Raw genomic sequence first — 13,898 nt, 5'->3', positions numbered from 1 at the left:
TCAGCACCCTCCCTAAACCTAAATTCCCCGATCATTCCCTAACTCTAAAATTCCCATCACACTCCCAAATCCTAAAACTCCAAAGCCTAAATTCCCCATTCACCACCTAACCCTAAAACTCCCTTTCTGCTCCCTGATTCTAAAATTCCCTCCTTCCCCACAGTTGCTTGCCTGAACTCATGTTTGAGTTTGAGCACAAGCACAGCTCTCTCCCCATGGTTGCAAGCGGCAGTCTACTTCATCTACAAGATGCTCAAGTCCCTGACTTTGAAACAGTGGGTTTTGTGCACTTGTGACTCGAGTGTTTGTAGTAGAACCAAGCTGATCAGAATATTTGTGTATAAAGAGTATTATTGTAATAGGTAAAGAAAAACACAACCTACACAAAACAGAATACAGGGAGACGAGGAACTGTAAAAGAGGAACACGGTGAAAAAGAGTACGTTAAGTGTGGAAGCTATGACAAAAAGTAGTTTTAAAAAATGGAAAAAGGGTGTGGGCAAATATGGATTTATATAGTACTTTCCAACGAGGCTATATACAGAGCTTTACACAACAAAATGCAAAGGAGAGCAGTTGGGCAGATGATGGTAAAATACTGCAGACTTTCAATTTGTTTTACATACTCGCCTAATGTGCTTTGCAAAAAAGCTCACTATACTGTAGAAACTGCTTTACATCATAGAATAAAATTGTATTTAAGTACTACTTTTGTATTCTAAAGTGCTTTACAATAGTAACACTAAATGTAGAATAAAAACATCCATAATGGTTAAAATATTTATCTCGCAGTCAAGAGGTACAGGGTTTGATTCTTACTAAGGGAAATTGCCTAGGCTTAAAATGGTCCTTAAGGGCAGCTAGCCTAGTACTTACCTATATATTTAATATTTATATTAAATTGTTATGATAATCATGATGATAATCAATTTATTAAATGGGTTGTCTCAATCCCCCCAAAAGCTCTTTTTGGGGGGAAACATCCAGGAAGGTATAAAATATTGCTAGTTGTGTTATATGGTCTCACTGCCGTATCTTGAATTGTGAAACTAAAGAATAAAAAGTGCAAGTGCAGCTTTCTGTGAAATTATTTTTGAGTTATTTATTCTGAGTTTGTGCAATGCTGGAGTTAGAGCATATAAGTCTGCATAGTATGTCTTTGGGGACGATACACACTCTTGAATAGCTGGTTTGGGCTTTTTGTTCGACTGTTTCACAAATTGATTATTTTGTGAACCTACACTATAAAGCCTAGAATTCCATTCTTTCAAAGCAGGATATCAAAGCTAGTTATACAAGATCACGAGATTAAAAACCAGCATTACTGAAGCGCTATCAGCAAGCCTAAACACTGCTGGTGTACAAGAACTGTAGTCCTCAATATTTTGGAGAAGGGGGACATGTTTGTGAGGCACTTGAATGTGTGTTTAGTACAGCATAACTGGCATGTTAGGAGGGGTCTGAGAGAAAGTCTGGCTGCTTTCCAGATATTGTTGCAATAATTAAATATTTATCATGTTCCCAACCTAGAGGATGTGAGAAATGCTTGACTTTGATGTAACAAGTGATAGAATGCAAAACAGATAAATGAGTATCAGAGTATTGGGCAACCAAATATGTTTCATAGTATCATATGTTAGTAATGCACTGCGTCTGGTCATTTTAAACTGTTAGTAGTGCAGTCTCTAATATACTTGATTTGTATTTATTATCCTCTATGTAATCATCTGTCTAGTCTTTCTGAACATGCTTGGTGTTTTTGTGTGATGTGAAACTCTTTGTTTTTTTTTTTAAATTCAGCTTTTGCTTAACGAGTAGGTTTTTACTTGAAGAATTAAACATAACTTGCTTTAATGTGTGCGTGTGTGTGTGTGTGTGTGTGTGTGTGTGTGTGTGTGTGTGTGTGTGGAGCATTGCTGCCTAACACAAGTGGTTCTCTGGTTCAGTTCTTAGCTTGGGTGTTTTCTGTGTAGAGTTTACATATCCTCCCTGTGTTTGCGTGTATTTTCTTCAGGTGCTTTGGTTTCCTCCCATGCTCCAGAGACATATAGAGTGTGGACTGCAGGCTCTAGATTCTCCCTCGGTATGAATGCATACCTGTGCAATATGGAAGAAATGAGGCAAAATGAAAAACTGGGGCAAAACATAAAACGCCAAGCTGTGTGTATGTGAAGCATATAAAATCAGCGTGTGTTCTGAAATAAATACAATAAAACATCCATAGTAGAATAAATAACCATAAATATAGATATAAACATAATAGTATTTAAAATCTATGTAAGTAGTGAATAAATACCTAAAACATATTATCTTTCTAGGGCCTTTAGTTTTAGTAGGGAACTAATGGAAATATATTCATTTAAGCCTGGCCAGCTGGATGCATTAAGACGCAGCTGCCAGTAAAGTTCCCTCTTCTCTAACAAAAGTGACCAAGTGCCACCTTGGAGTTCTGTTTTTATATTATCAATGACAATAACAAAAGGAATGTCCAGTATTTTCCATAATGTGCTTGCTGAATGCATTGGTATCTTTTTTTTGGTTTTATGTCATATAAATGTTCATAGAGCCGTTTTTTTTTTAATTTGTGATCTGTTTTTCCTATATAAAAACAGCTGCAACAATTACATAGAGCACAATAAATAATTATTTCGGAAGCACTATTATATTTTTGATGGAACCTTACCTCCATGTTGTTTATTTGGAAGGTGCTACCCTCCTTAATGTGTTAACAATAGTTGCACATTTTGTGCACACTTTTTCATGTAAACATCCTTATTCTTTCCTTTTCGTTTCATCTCAAAAATATTCTTTAGGTTTCTGCCCTTCTTGAACACCATGGTGCGTTGGGTACCAATAAATGGTCTAATGGCTTTTTCATGATTTAGTATGGACCAATTCTTTTGTAGAATTCTTCTTAAAGTGCAATTGTCTTTAGTGTAAATGGTGATGAACGAGGTCTTATAGTCTCTTTTCTCTCTTTGGTTGTCCCCATTCATTACTTGAGTGGTGTTGTTATACCTAATTATACTAGTATCAAGATCAGATAATACCAGACTAGAATAACCTCTCTCCCTTTTGTTTACTAATTCCACCATAATGTCCATAATGAACTTATATGGATAACCTCTCCTTACAAACATACATTTCAGATTGTCACATTCACTAAGGAAATCCTCCATATCTGAAACCATTCGGGCCGCCCTGACAAATTGCCCTTTTACAATGGCTTTTTTTGTTTCTGTGGATGTGTGCTCGAATAATGGAGTAAAGAGTTTGAGTAGGTTTCCTTTCTGTACACTTTAGAGACAAACTTGTTGTTGACATAATCCTTAATTAAAAGGACATCCAGAAAGGGTAACTGGTCCATACTATAATTGTAGGTGAATTTCAAGAATGTTGTGGTAGAATCCATGTATAGAATTAAATCCTTGATGTATTCTTGGGGTGCATCCCACAGAATAAAAATGTCATCCAGGAAATGAATGTAGCATTTAACATACTTAAACAAGGGACAAGTGAAAAGAAACTTCTTTTCCCATTGTGTAACTACAATATTTGCATATAAGCCCCCACATAAAGAACCCATTGCTACCCCCTCCTGCTGAAAATATATTTCATGATTGAAATAAATAAAATTATTTTTCAGTACCAGTTCAAGTAATTGTGTATACACCTGAACATTGTTGTGTTCAACTCCTTTTTTGTATAAAAATTATGAAAACCACTCCAAACGTATATTATAGGGAATAATAGAATACAAACAAAAAATGCATAGTCACCCACGAATTACCACATAAGTGGCAGCCCCCTTAATACAGAAGAGGTAATAAGAGATCTGGGGACCCAGGTAGATAGTAATCTCTCCTTTGACAATCATATTGCCAAAGTAGTAAGGAAATCCTTCTATGTGGCCTATCTAATTACTAAGGGGTTCGCATCTAGAAATAAAGAGGTTATAGTGCCTTTCTACCTGTCACTCATCAGACCCATCATAGAGTATAATGCCCCATTTGGGATGTACCTCACAAGACACTTCCAACAGCTGGAAAGACCACAAAAGCACCTCACCAAGAGGATTACTGGCCTCAAACATATGTCCTATGCAGCCCGACTGAAAAAAACTCCAGCTGTACTCAGTGGCATATCACTTACTCAGAGGTGATTTCTGCCTGACTTACAAAGCCATGTCCAACTCAGAATTGATGGACATGCTCCACCTAAAGAAATCCAAGTCACTGCGAGCCATGCGCTCTAGTGAGCTAAACCTCGCCACAACAATAAATAGAACATGCTGGAGGGATAGATTCCTGTCACAGAGACCCCCATGCTTTGGAACAAAATATCTAACTACATTAGGCAGAGCCCCTCACTAACACTCTTCAAGAGAAGCCCTGACGAGTGGATGGGTAACAGAAAATACACCCCTGGGATCACTTCATTGGCTCTGCTTGACAAAGGCTCAGTTAATTAATCAATGGGGTGGCAAAAGCCGACACACTCTGGCTAGGCTTAAAAATGCCCTCGGGCAGATAGCCTAGTACCTACCTATGAACCTATAAACCTATGAACAAATCCTTAATGTCAATAGTTAAAAGAACATATAGGGTTTTGAATGGAGTGTTGTTTATGAGATGTAAAAAACTCCATGAGTCTTTACAAATGTGGGTTTCAGTATATACCAGTTCTTTAAGTCTAATGTCCAGGAATTTTGCAGTTGGGTGGGTAATAGAGCCTTTGGCATCTACAATGGGTCTCATTGGTGGTTGTTCGAGGTTTTTATGTAGTTTAGGTAACCCAAACATAACTGACATCCTAGGATATGACACAGTTAAATAGTTTAAAACTTCAATGGTGATGGACCCCTCAATAAATAAGTCCTGTAACTCATTCTTGATTCTGTTGTATGCTGTGTGTAACTCATTAATAGAAGATTTTATATAGGCTTTCCCATTTAAGATGTGTAACATCTTATTGGTGTAATCATTCTGGTTCATAAGAACTGTGCCTCCTCCCTTATCAGGTTTCATTATTCTGACTGAATCAAGCACACTTTTAATGTCTTGTAGGACACCATGCACGTTATCTATCTGTCTATGTTGATTGGTCCTTAAAAAATTACGAATATCTAATTTGCATATTCTTTCGAACAATTGAATGATGAGGTGAAGGGGGGATTGTACGTACTAGACATAGCCAAGGGATTAATAAAATCTTCTGAAAACAAATTCTGGGACGCTACCAGCAAGAAGTTCTCCTGTTCGATTCTCGGCTGGAGTGCCTTCTGTGTGGAGTCTGCATGTCCTCCCCGTGGTCGAGTGGCCTCCATAAGACATGCGTGAATGGGAGTGCCTTCGCTGAAGGTTGGGCGTCGGGCTGGCAACTCGGCACCATAAAAAGCGACTGCCAATCATTAGCAGACCAGAGTTCCACTGTGGCGACTCCTAACCAGGAAAAGCCGAAAAGACAAACATTGGTTTTATTGAAGTTGGTTTAATTTGGTGCATTATTTGACTGTGGAGTGGCTTATCCTACTGATTCAGCTTGATGTTTTGTGTTTTGCACCAGTTGTTCATTTTGTCTCTTTTTTTTTTATTATTTCTGATGACCAGCAAAGACAGTATGGATTTATCTGCTCCCCCCTAGTGACGTTTATTGAGTGAAATATAAAAAGAAAGGATACAATCACAGGTTTTTATATGTATTTTTCTTTAAGGGGGTGTGTCATCTTTAACATTGTATTAATTGATTATGATTTTAATTAAGTAATTTCTTCTATAAAAATGCATTGTGGGGTTGAATTAATTATCTGATGAAGTTCTGAAGTGGTCAGGACAAAAGTGCTTATCCATTGTTTTTATATTTTACACAATAAACTCCAGTATTGGTTTTATTGAAGTTGGCTTAATTTGATGCATTAATGGACTGTGGAGTGGCTTATCCTACTGATTCAGCTTGGCATTTTGTAATATGGAAGAAAAACCTGTCAATCCATCCCTCCCCCTTTGCCTTGCAAACTCCACAGATAGCTGTGGTTGCCTGTAGGGTCACTTTTAGGAGTTAGTTGCGACTTGAAAGATAGGAGGTGTGAATGCATCTAAGTTAGTGTATTTAGTAAATGGGGGAAGCATTGAAATACTGTATGACTTGGTACTGAAATCTTTACTTCCACATGTGCCTGGATAATTGTAATTTTTCTCTTTTCTCATTATATGCCATGTCACATAACCCTCTGGTGTAGCACATCTTAAATCAGACACCAGGTCAAACTAACAGAGGCCAGAGAAATGGCAAGAACGAATGTCAGGCAGGTCACTGAAGCAGTGACTTTGAAGGCAGATTGTAGTGGACTGGGATACAACAAAACAAATATGTCATACAGCTGACCCTTGTTTTCTGGCAAAATGTCTAGTTTCAAATAGGAGCGTAGGGGTCTATATTACATAATCAAAAACCCGTATCATTGAACACCACAACACCGACACACATAGCCCGAACCGCAAATACGCCGAACCCCCTAAACTGTGAATTTTCAAATCTCGAACTGTCATAGTCGGCCAACACCACCGCATGCTACATACTACATACCCAAACATAATAAATAAAACACATACATACACTAACCAAACCCTACTTCTCACCCTACACTAAACCTTACATACATTACTATCTATGCACTTACCTTAACCTGCACCCTAACCCTAAGGTCCATAACTATCGCACACTTACCCTACATACATATACCCAAACAAAACAAATAATCCACACACATACAGTTAACAAAACCCTACTTCTAACTCCACACTAAACCTTACATACATTACCTATCTATGCACTTACCTTAACCCGCACCCTAACCCTAAGGTCCGTAACTATCGCACACTTACCTTACGGAGCTATACCACAGACGGGCCAACCATGACACTTCGACATTTCGTGTTTCACGGTTTTGAACGTTCGCCATTACCGTAGTTCGCACTATACGTGTCGGTCTTCTGGTGTTCACTGAAATGGGATTTCGGTCTTGTAATATAGACACGGAGTGTAGCACCCTGGTTTAAGTAACTGACTGATTCTAATGTATTGTGAGAATTACTTTGATTGTAGCAGCTGATTCATGTTTTTACAACACTATTGGAGATTATAACAGCAATTCTTGTATAAACAAACCTTCCAGTGTGCATTCTGGATAACTGTATCAAATATTTGAGCAAACCTTCCAGACTACATTCTGGATAAATGCAAAGCCATATATAAACACACTTTCTGGTCAGCAGTCTGGATAGCTACAAATCATGTATAAATAAACTTCCAGGTTAGAGTCTGTCTAACTACAGTCATGTATGAACAAGCCTTGCACGTTACATTCTGGTTACTTAAGAACAAGTTCTTCTGTATTCTGGTATGTGAAGAAAAGAAAGGAAAAGCAAACTAACTCATTTACTAGAAGCTCACAGCTATATAGCTGTTCCTTATTCTGTCTCCACATGCTGCATACTCTTCACCCATATGTCTGCACCCTGTTTGCTTTATGCCCTCTTTTCTCATAGTGCTAACATTGCCCAGACACTGCCTACATACAGCTGACACATAGGCTGAGGATAGTTGTGCCACATTTCTTGTGGTTTTATTTTTGTGCCGAGTAAGATTTAGAGACATAATCTGCACGTGTATCTCAACCTCAAAACATTAGAAAACACACTGCTGCACCTTTAAAATGTATAGCAAAGGGCCCAAGTCAGGAGCTCTTTCTTGCTGTTTGGAATAGAAGGTCTTTAGATGCTGGGTCCCCTTATAGCTAGTGATAAGGAAGATTTGCAAAGCTTATTTCTGCTATCTAATAATGTAGACACCTTTGAACGGGTCTGTCTTTATAAGATAAATCAAAGTAAAAATCAATAACTTGAAGAGGAGAAAGGCAAATGTGAGGTCAAAGATCATAGCGCTCTGCCTAAATCACGGCAGCTGGGAGGTGTAGGTCTACATTACATGCTATCAGCTGCACAAGAGAACATCGTACATGTGATTCACAGAGCACCATTCTAAAGTTACCCTGGATTGATGTGTTACCGCCCAACAAACACTCCATTGGCAGGTCATAGTTACTACATACAATTCCTTAAGGGTCACTTGCCCAAAGGACAAGACACCGAGGCATGGAATGCTGGCCACTGTTTTCCATACGGATCACTGCTGGTGCAATCTGTAAGTGTGAAATGGCAGTGATTCTCCCCAAAGGACAAGACCCCGAGGCATGGAATGCTGGCCACTGTTTCCCATAGCAGATCACTGCTGGTGCAATCTGTAAGTGTGAAATGGCAGTGATTCTCCCCAAAGGACAAGACACCGAGGCATGGAATGCTGGCCACTGTTTTCCATAGCGGATCACTGCTGGTGCAATCTGTAAGTGTGAAATGGCAGTGATTCTCCCCAAAGGACAAGACACCGAGGCATGGAATGCTGGCCACTGTTTTCCATAGCGGATCACTGCTGGTGCAATCTGTAAGTGTGAAACAGCAGTGATTCTCCCCAAAGGACAAGACCCCGAGGCATGGAATGCTGGCCACTGTTTCCCATACGGATCACTGCTGGTGCAATCTGTAAGTGTGAAACGGCAGTGATTCTCCCCAAAGGACAAGACACCGAGGCATGGAATGCTGGCCACTGTTTTCCATAGCGGATCAGTGCTGGTGCAATCTGTAAGTGTGAAACGGCAGTGATTCTCCCCAAAGGACAAGACCCCGAGGCATGGAATGCTGGCCACTGTTTCCATAGCAGATCACTGCTGGTGCAATCTGTAAGTGTGAAATGGCAGTGATTCTCCCCAAAGGACAAGACACCGAGGCATGGAATGCTGGCCACTGTTTTCCATAGCGGATCACTGCTGGTGCAATCTGTAAGTGTGAAACGGCAGTGATTCTGTAAGTGTGAAATGGCAGTGATTCTCTTTTTTTGGTGATTTCTACTTTCTTTGAGTTGGCATGACTCTGGCGTTGGTATATATAACTTTGGGGGAGTGGAGGAGGAGTTGCCCCCCTGCAAAAAGCATTTGAATTTAAGTTTTTGACCCTTGTATACCCCTGGCATTAGTTTTCAGTGTAGCCATTCAATGTTTCATGGTGGAATCACCAATAGTTTATTCCATGGTAGTAGTTCTTATTTTAACTACATCAGTGTAGCCATTCAATGTTTCATGGTGGAATCACCAATAGTTTATTCCATGGTAGTAGTTCTTATTTTAACTACATCAGTGTAGCCATTCAATGTTTCATGGTGGAATCACCAATAGTTTATTCCATGGTAGTAGTTCTTATTTTAACTACATCAGTGCAGCCATTCAATGTTTCATGGTGGAATCACCAATAGTTTATTCCATGGTAGTAGTTCTTATTTTAACTACATCAGTGCAGCCATTCAATGTTTCATGGTGGAATCACCAATAGTTTATTCCATGGTAGTAGTTCTTATTTTAACTACATCAGTGCAGCCATTCAATGTTTCATGGTGGAATCACCAATAGTTTATTCCATGGTAGTAGTTCTTATTTTAACTACATCAGTGTAGCCATTCAATGTTTCATGGTGGAATCACCAATAGTTTATTCCATGGTAGTAGTTCTTATTTTAACTACATCAGTGCAGCCATTCAATGTTTCATGGTGGAATCACCAATAGTTTATTCCATGGTAGTAGTTCTTATTTTAACTACATCAGTGCAGCCATTCAATGTTTCATGGTGGAATCACCAATAGTTTATTCCATGGTAGTAGTTCTTATTTTAACTACATCAGTGCAGCCATTCAATGTTTCATGGTGGAATCACCAATAGTTTATTCCATGGTAGTAGTTATTATTTTAACTACATCAGTGTAGCCATTCAATGTTTCATGGTGGAATCACCAATAGTTTATTCCATGGTAGTAGTTCTTATTTTAACTACATCAGTGTAGCCATTCAATGTTTCATGGTGGAATCACCAATAGTTTATTCCATGGTAGTAGTTATTATTTTAACTACATCAGTGTAGCCATTCAATGTTTCATGGTGGAATCACCAATAGTTTATTCCATGGTAGTAGTTCTTATTTTAACTACATCAGTGTAGCCATTCAATATTTCATGGTGGAATCACCAATAGTTTATTCCATGGTAGTAGTTCTTATTTTAACTACATCAGTGCAGCCATTCAATGTTTCATGGTGGAATCACCAATAGTTTATTCCATGGTAGTAGTTCTTATTTTAACTACATCAGTGTAGCCATTCAATGTTTCATGGTGGAATCACCAATAGTTTATTCCATGGTAGTAGTTCTTATTTTAACTACATCAGTGTAGCCATTCAATGTTTCATGGTGGAATCACCAATAGTTTATTCCATGGTAGTAGTTCTTATTTTAACTACATCAGTGCAGCCATTCAATGTTTCATGGTGGAATCACCAATAGTTTATTCCATGGTAGTAGTTCTTATTTTAACTACATCAGTGTAGCCATTCAATGTTTCATGGTGGAATCACCAATAGTTTATTCCATGGTAGTAGTTCTTATTTTAACTACATCAGTGTAGCCATTCAATGTTTCATGGTGGAATCACCAATAGTTTATTCCATGGTAGTAGTTCTTATTTTAACTACATCAGTGTAGCCATTCAATGTTTCATGGTGGAATCACCAATAGTTTATTCCATGGTAGTAGTTCTTATTTTAACTACATCAGTGCAGCCATTCAATGTTTCATGGTGGAATCACCAATAGTTTATTCCATGGTAGTAGTTCTTATTTTAACTACATCAGTGCAGCCATTCAATGTTTCATGGTGGAATCACCAATAGTTTATTCCATGGTAGTAGTTCTTATTTTAACTACATCAGTGCAGCCATTCAATGTTTCATGGTGGAATCACCAATAGTTTATTCCATGGTAGTAGTTCTTATTTTAACTACATCAGTGTAGCCATTCAATGTTTCATGGTGGAATCACCAATAGTTTATTCCATGGTAGTAGTTCTTATTTTAACTACATCAGTGCAGCCATTCAATGTTTCATGGTGGAATCACCAATAGTTTATTCCATGGTAGTAGTTCTTATTTTAACTACATCAGTGTAGCCATTCAATGTTTCATGGTGGAATCACCAATAGTTTATTCCATGGTAGTAGTTCTTATTTTAACTACATCAGTGTAGCCATTCAATGTTTCATGGTGGAATCACCAATAGTTTATTCCATGGTAGTAGTTCTTATTTTAACTACATCAGTGTAGCCATTCAATGTTTCATGGTGGAATCACCAATAGTTTATTCCATGGTAGTAGTTCTTATTTTAACTACATCAGTGTAGCCATTCAATGTTTCATGGTGGAATCACCAATAGTTTATTCCATGGTAGTAGTTCTTATTTTAACTACATCAGTGTAGCCATTCAATGTTTCATGGTGGAATCACCAATAGTTTATTCCATGGTAGTAGTTCTTATTTTAACTACATCAGTGTAGCCATTCAATGTTTCATGGTGGAATCACCAATAGTTTATTCCATGGTAGTAGTTCTTATTTTAACTACATCAGTGTAGCCATTCAATGTTTCATGGTGGAATCACCAATAGTTTATTCCATGGTAGTAGTTCTTATTTTAACTACATCAGTGTAGCCATTCAATGTTTCATGGTGGAATCACCAATAGTTTATTCCATGGTAGTAGTTCTTATTTTAACTACATCAGTGCAGCCATTCAATGTTTCATGGTGGAATCACCAATAGTTTATTCCATGGTAGTAGTTCTTATTTTAACTACATCAGTGCAGCCATTCAATGTTTCATGGGGGAATCACCAATAGTTTATTCCATGGTAGTAGTTCTTATTTTAACTACATCAGTGTAGCCATTCAATGTTTCATGGTGGAATCACCAATAGTTTATTCCATGGTAGTAGTTCTTATTTTAACTACATCAGTGTAGCCATTCAATGTTTCATGGTGGAATCACCAATAGTTTATTCCATGGTAGTAGTTCTTATTTTAACTACATCAGTGCAGCCATTCAATGTTTCATGGTGGAATCACCAATAGTTTATTCCATGGTAGTAGTTCTTATTTTAACTACATCAGTGCAGCCATTCAATGTTTCATGGTGGAATCACCAATAGTTTATTCCATGGTAGTAGTTCTTATTTTAACTACATCAGTGTAGCCATTCAATGTTTCATGGTGGAATCACCAATAGTTTATTCCATGGTAGTAGTTCTTATTTTAACTACATCATTATATTCTAGCCTTTCATTCCCCTCTATTCTTTACGTTCCAGAGAAGATGCCAGGACAACCTACCTCTTTTCTTTTATAGAAAATACTTCCCTCCTTACCTATCCTCTACCAGCTTTCATAGTCCTCCATCACTGATTCTCCTACCATCCTGCGATTTCTTGTTTCCTTCTTCATTGCTACATCCCCACCACCTGACATCCATAAAATATAGATTCCTGTACCTAATTACGCCACTCTTCAGCTTATCCTCTCTTCTGCTCCTCCTACCGTGCCAACTTTCATCCTACCATGACTCAATAATATCTCTCAACATCTCTCCAACTCTGTCCCAACCACCTATCCATGTTTCTTCTTTACAATCTCCACACATTGCACCAAACCTGTTTAATATTGCACCTGACCTTTATTCCAAATATAGACTGATTAACTGCACTTTGACTCAAACCAAATCAAAATGAAGTGCAAGAATCCTCTCCTAAAAACAAGTAAGTATAATTCCCCAATATACTCAAATTCTGTAGGAGGAGATATACACCCTAATCCTAGTCCCATCTAACACAATGAACACAAAGATAATTCTCACCCACACACTTCTGTAACCCAGCAACAGCCAATCTCCAACACTGGTGATCTAATTTTTGCTGCAATAAATGTTAGACGCATAAGAAACAACTGCTGAACTATCTGCCTGGATTGCCTAACATAAGCCTGACATTCTCACTGTAACTGAAACTTGGCTTAAACCCAGCATAAACGACTCTGAAGTTATACCTCCTGGCTATAATATCATCCGTGATGACCGTTTAAAGAGGAAAGGTGGTGGTATTGCTTTAATATTTCCCAATACCTACCACAGTTCCACTTATAGCAAGCCAACACCAACATTCAGTTCAGCAGAGCTTCTTATTGCTTGTCTCAAATTAAACAATTATAAACAAATATAAACAATTATAAACAAATATAAACAATTATAAACAATTATAAACAAATATAAACAAATATAAACAATTATAAACAAATATATATTACTGTTCATTACATCCCTCCTTATAAAAATACAGCTATACTGGAAGATGTCCTACACTGGATATCCTTAACACTTTCACAAGAAAAAATATTACAAGATGATGTAAATGTCAATTGGTTGGAAACAAACTATAACTCCCCTGCATCTAGCATGGACTTGTATGGTTTCCCACAACTAATTAGTAGCCCCACACATTATAGCAAGACGTCCAGTTTTCTATTAGACTGGTTTCCAGTATCAGACGCCAGCAAATACTCTACCGCAGGTACAATGTTAGACTCTTGCAGTGATTATCTCTCACTCTATATGACTTGACATCTCACACATCCAGTTAAACAGCACATTTATAAAATAACACACAACTTTCCAAGTTTAACCCAGAAATGTTCATTGCTACACTATCTTCTATTAACTGGAACTTCCTAAAAATCCTCCCCTTAGATGATGCTGTAATTGAATTCAATACAACTTTCTTGAATATCCTAAATAGCCTTGCACCTCCTAGAAGGAAGAGACTGAAAACAAATAACGCAATTGGCTGTCCAAAAAGGGTAGAACGCTAATGCAGGACAGAGAAAAGGCATGAAAAGAACGGCTAAAATATAAAACAGCTCAGTAT

The sequence above is a fragment of the Protopterus annectens genome, chromosome 8.part0, assembly GCF_019279795.1.
Source record: "Protopterus annectens isolate FY-2018-M chromosome 8.part0, PAN1.0, whole genome shotgun sequence".
Lineage (NCBI taxonomy): Eukaryota > Metazoa > Chordata > Ceratodontiformes > Protopteridae > Protopterus > Protopterus annectens.
This window is presented reverse-complemented; position numbering follows the sequence as displayed.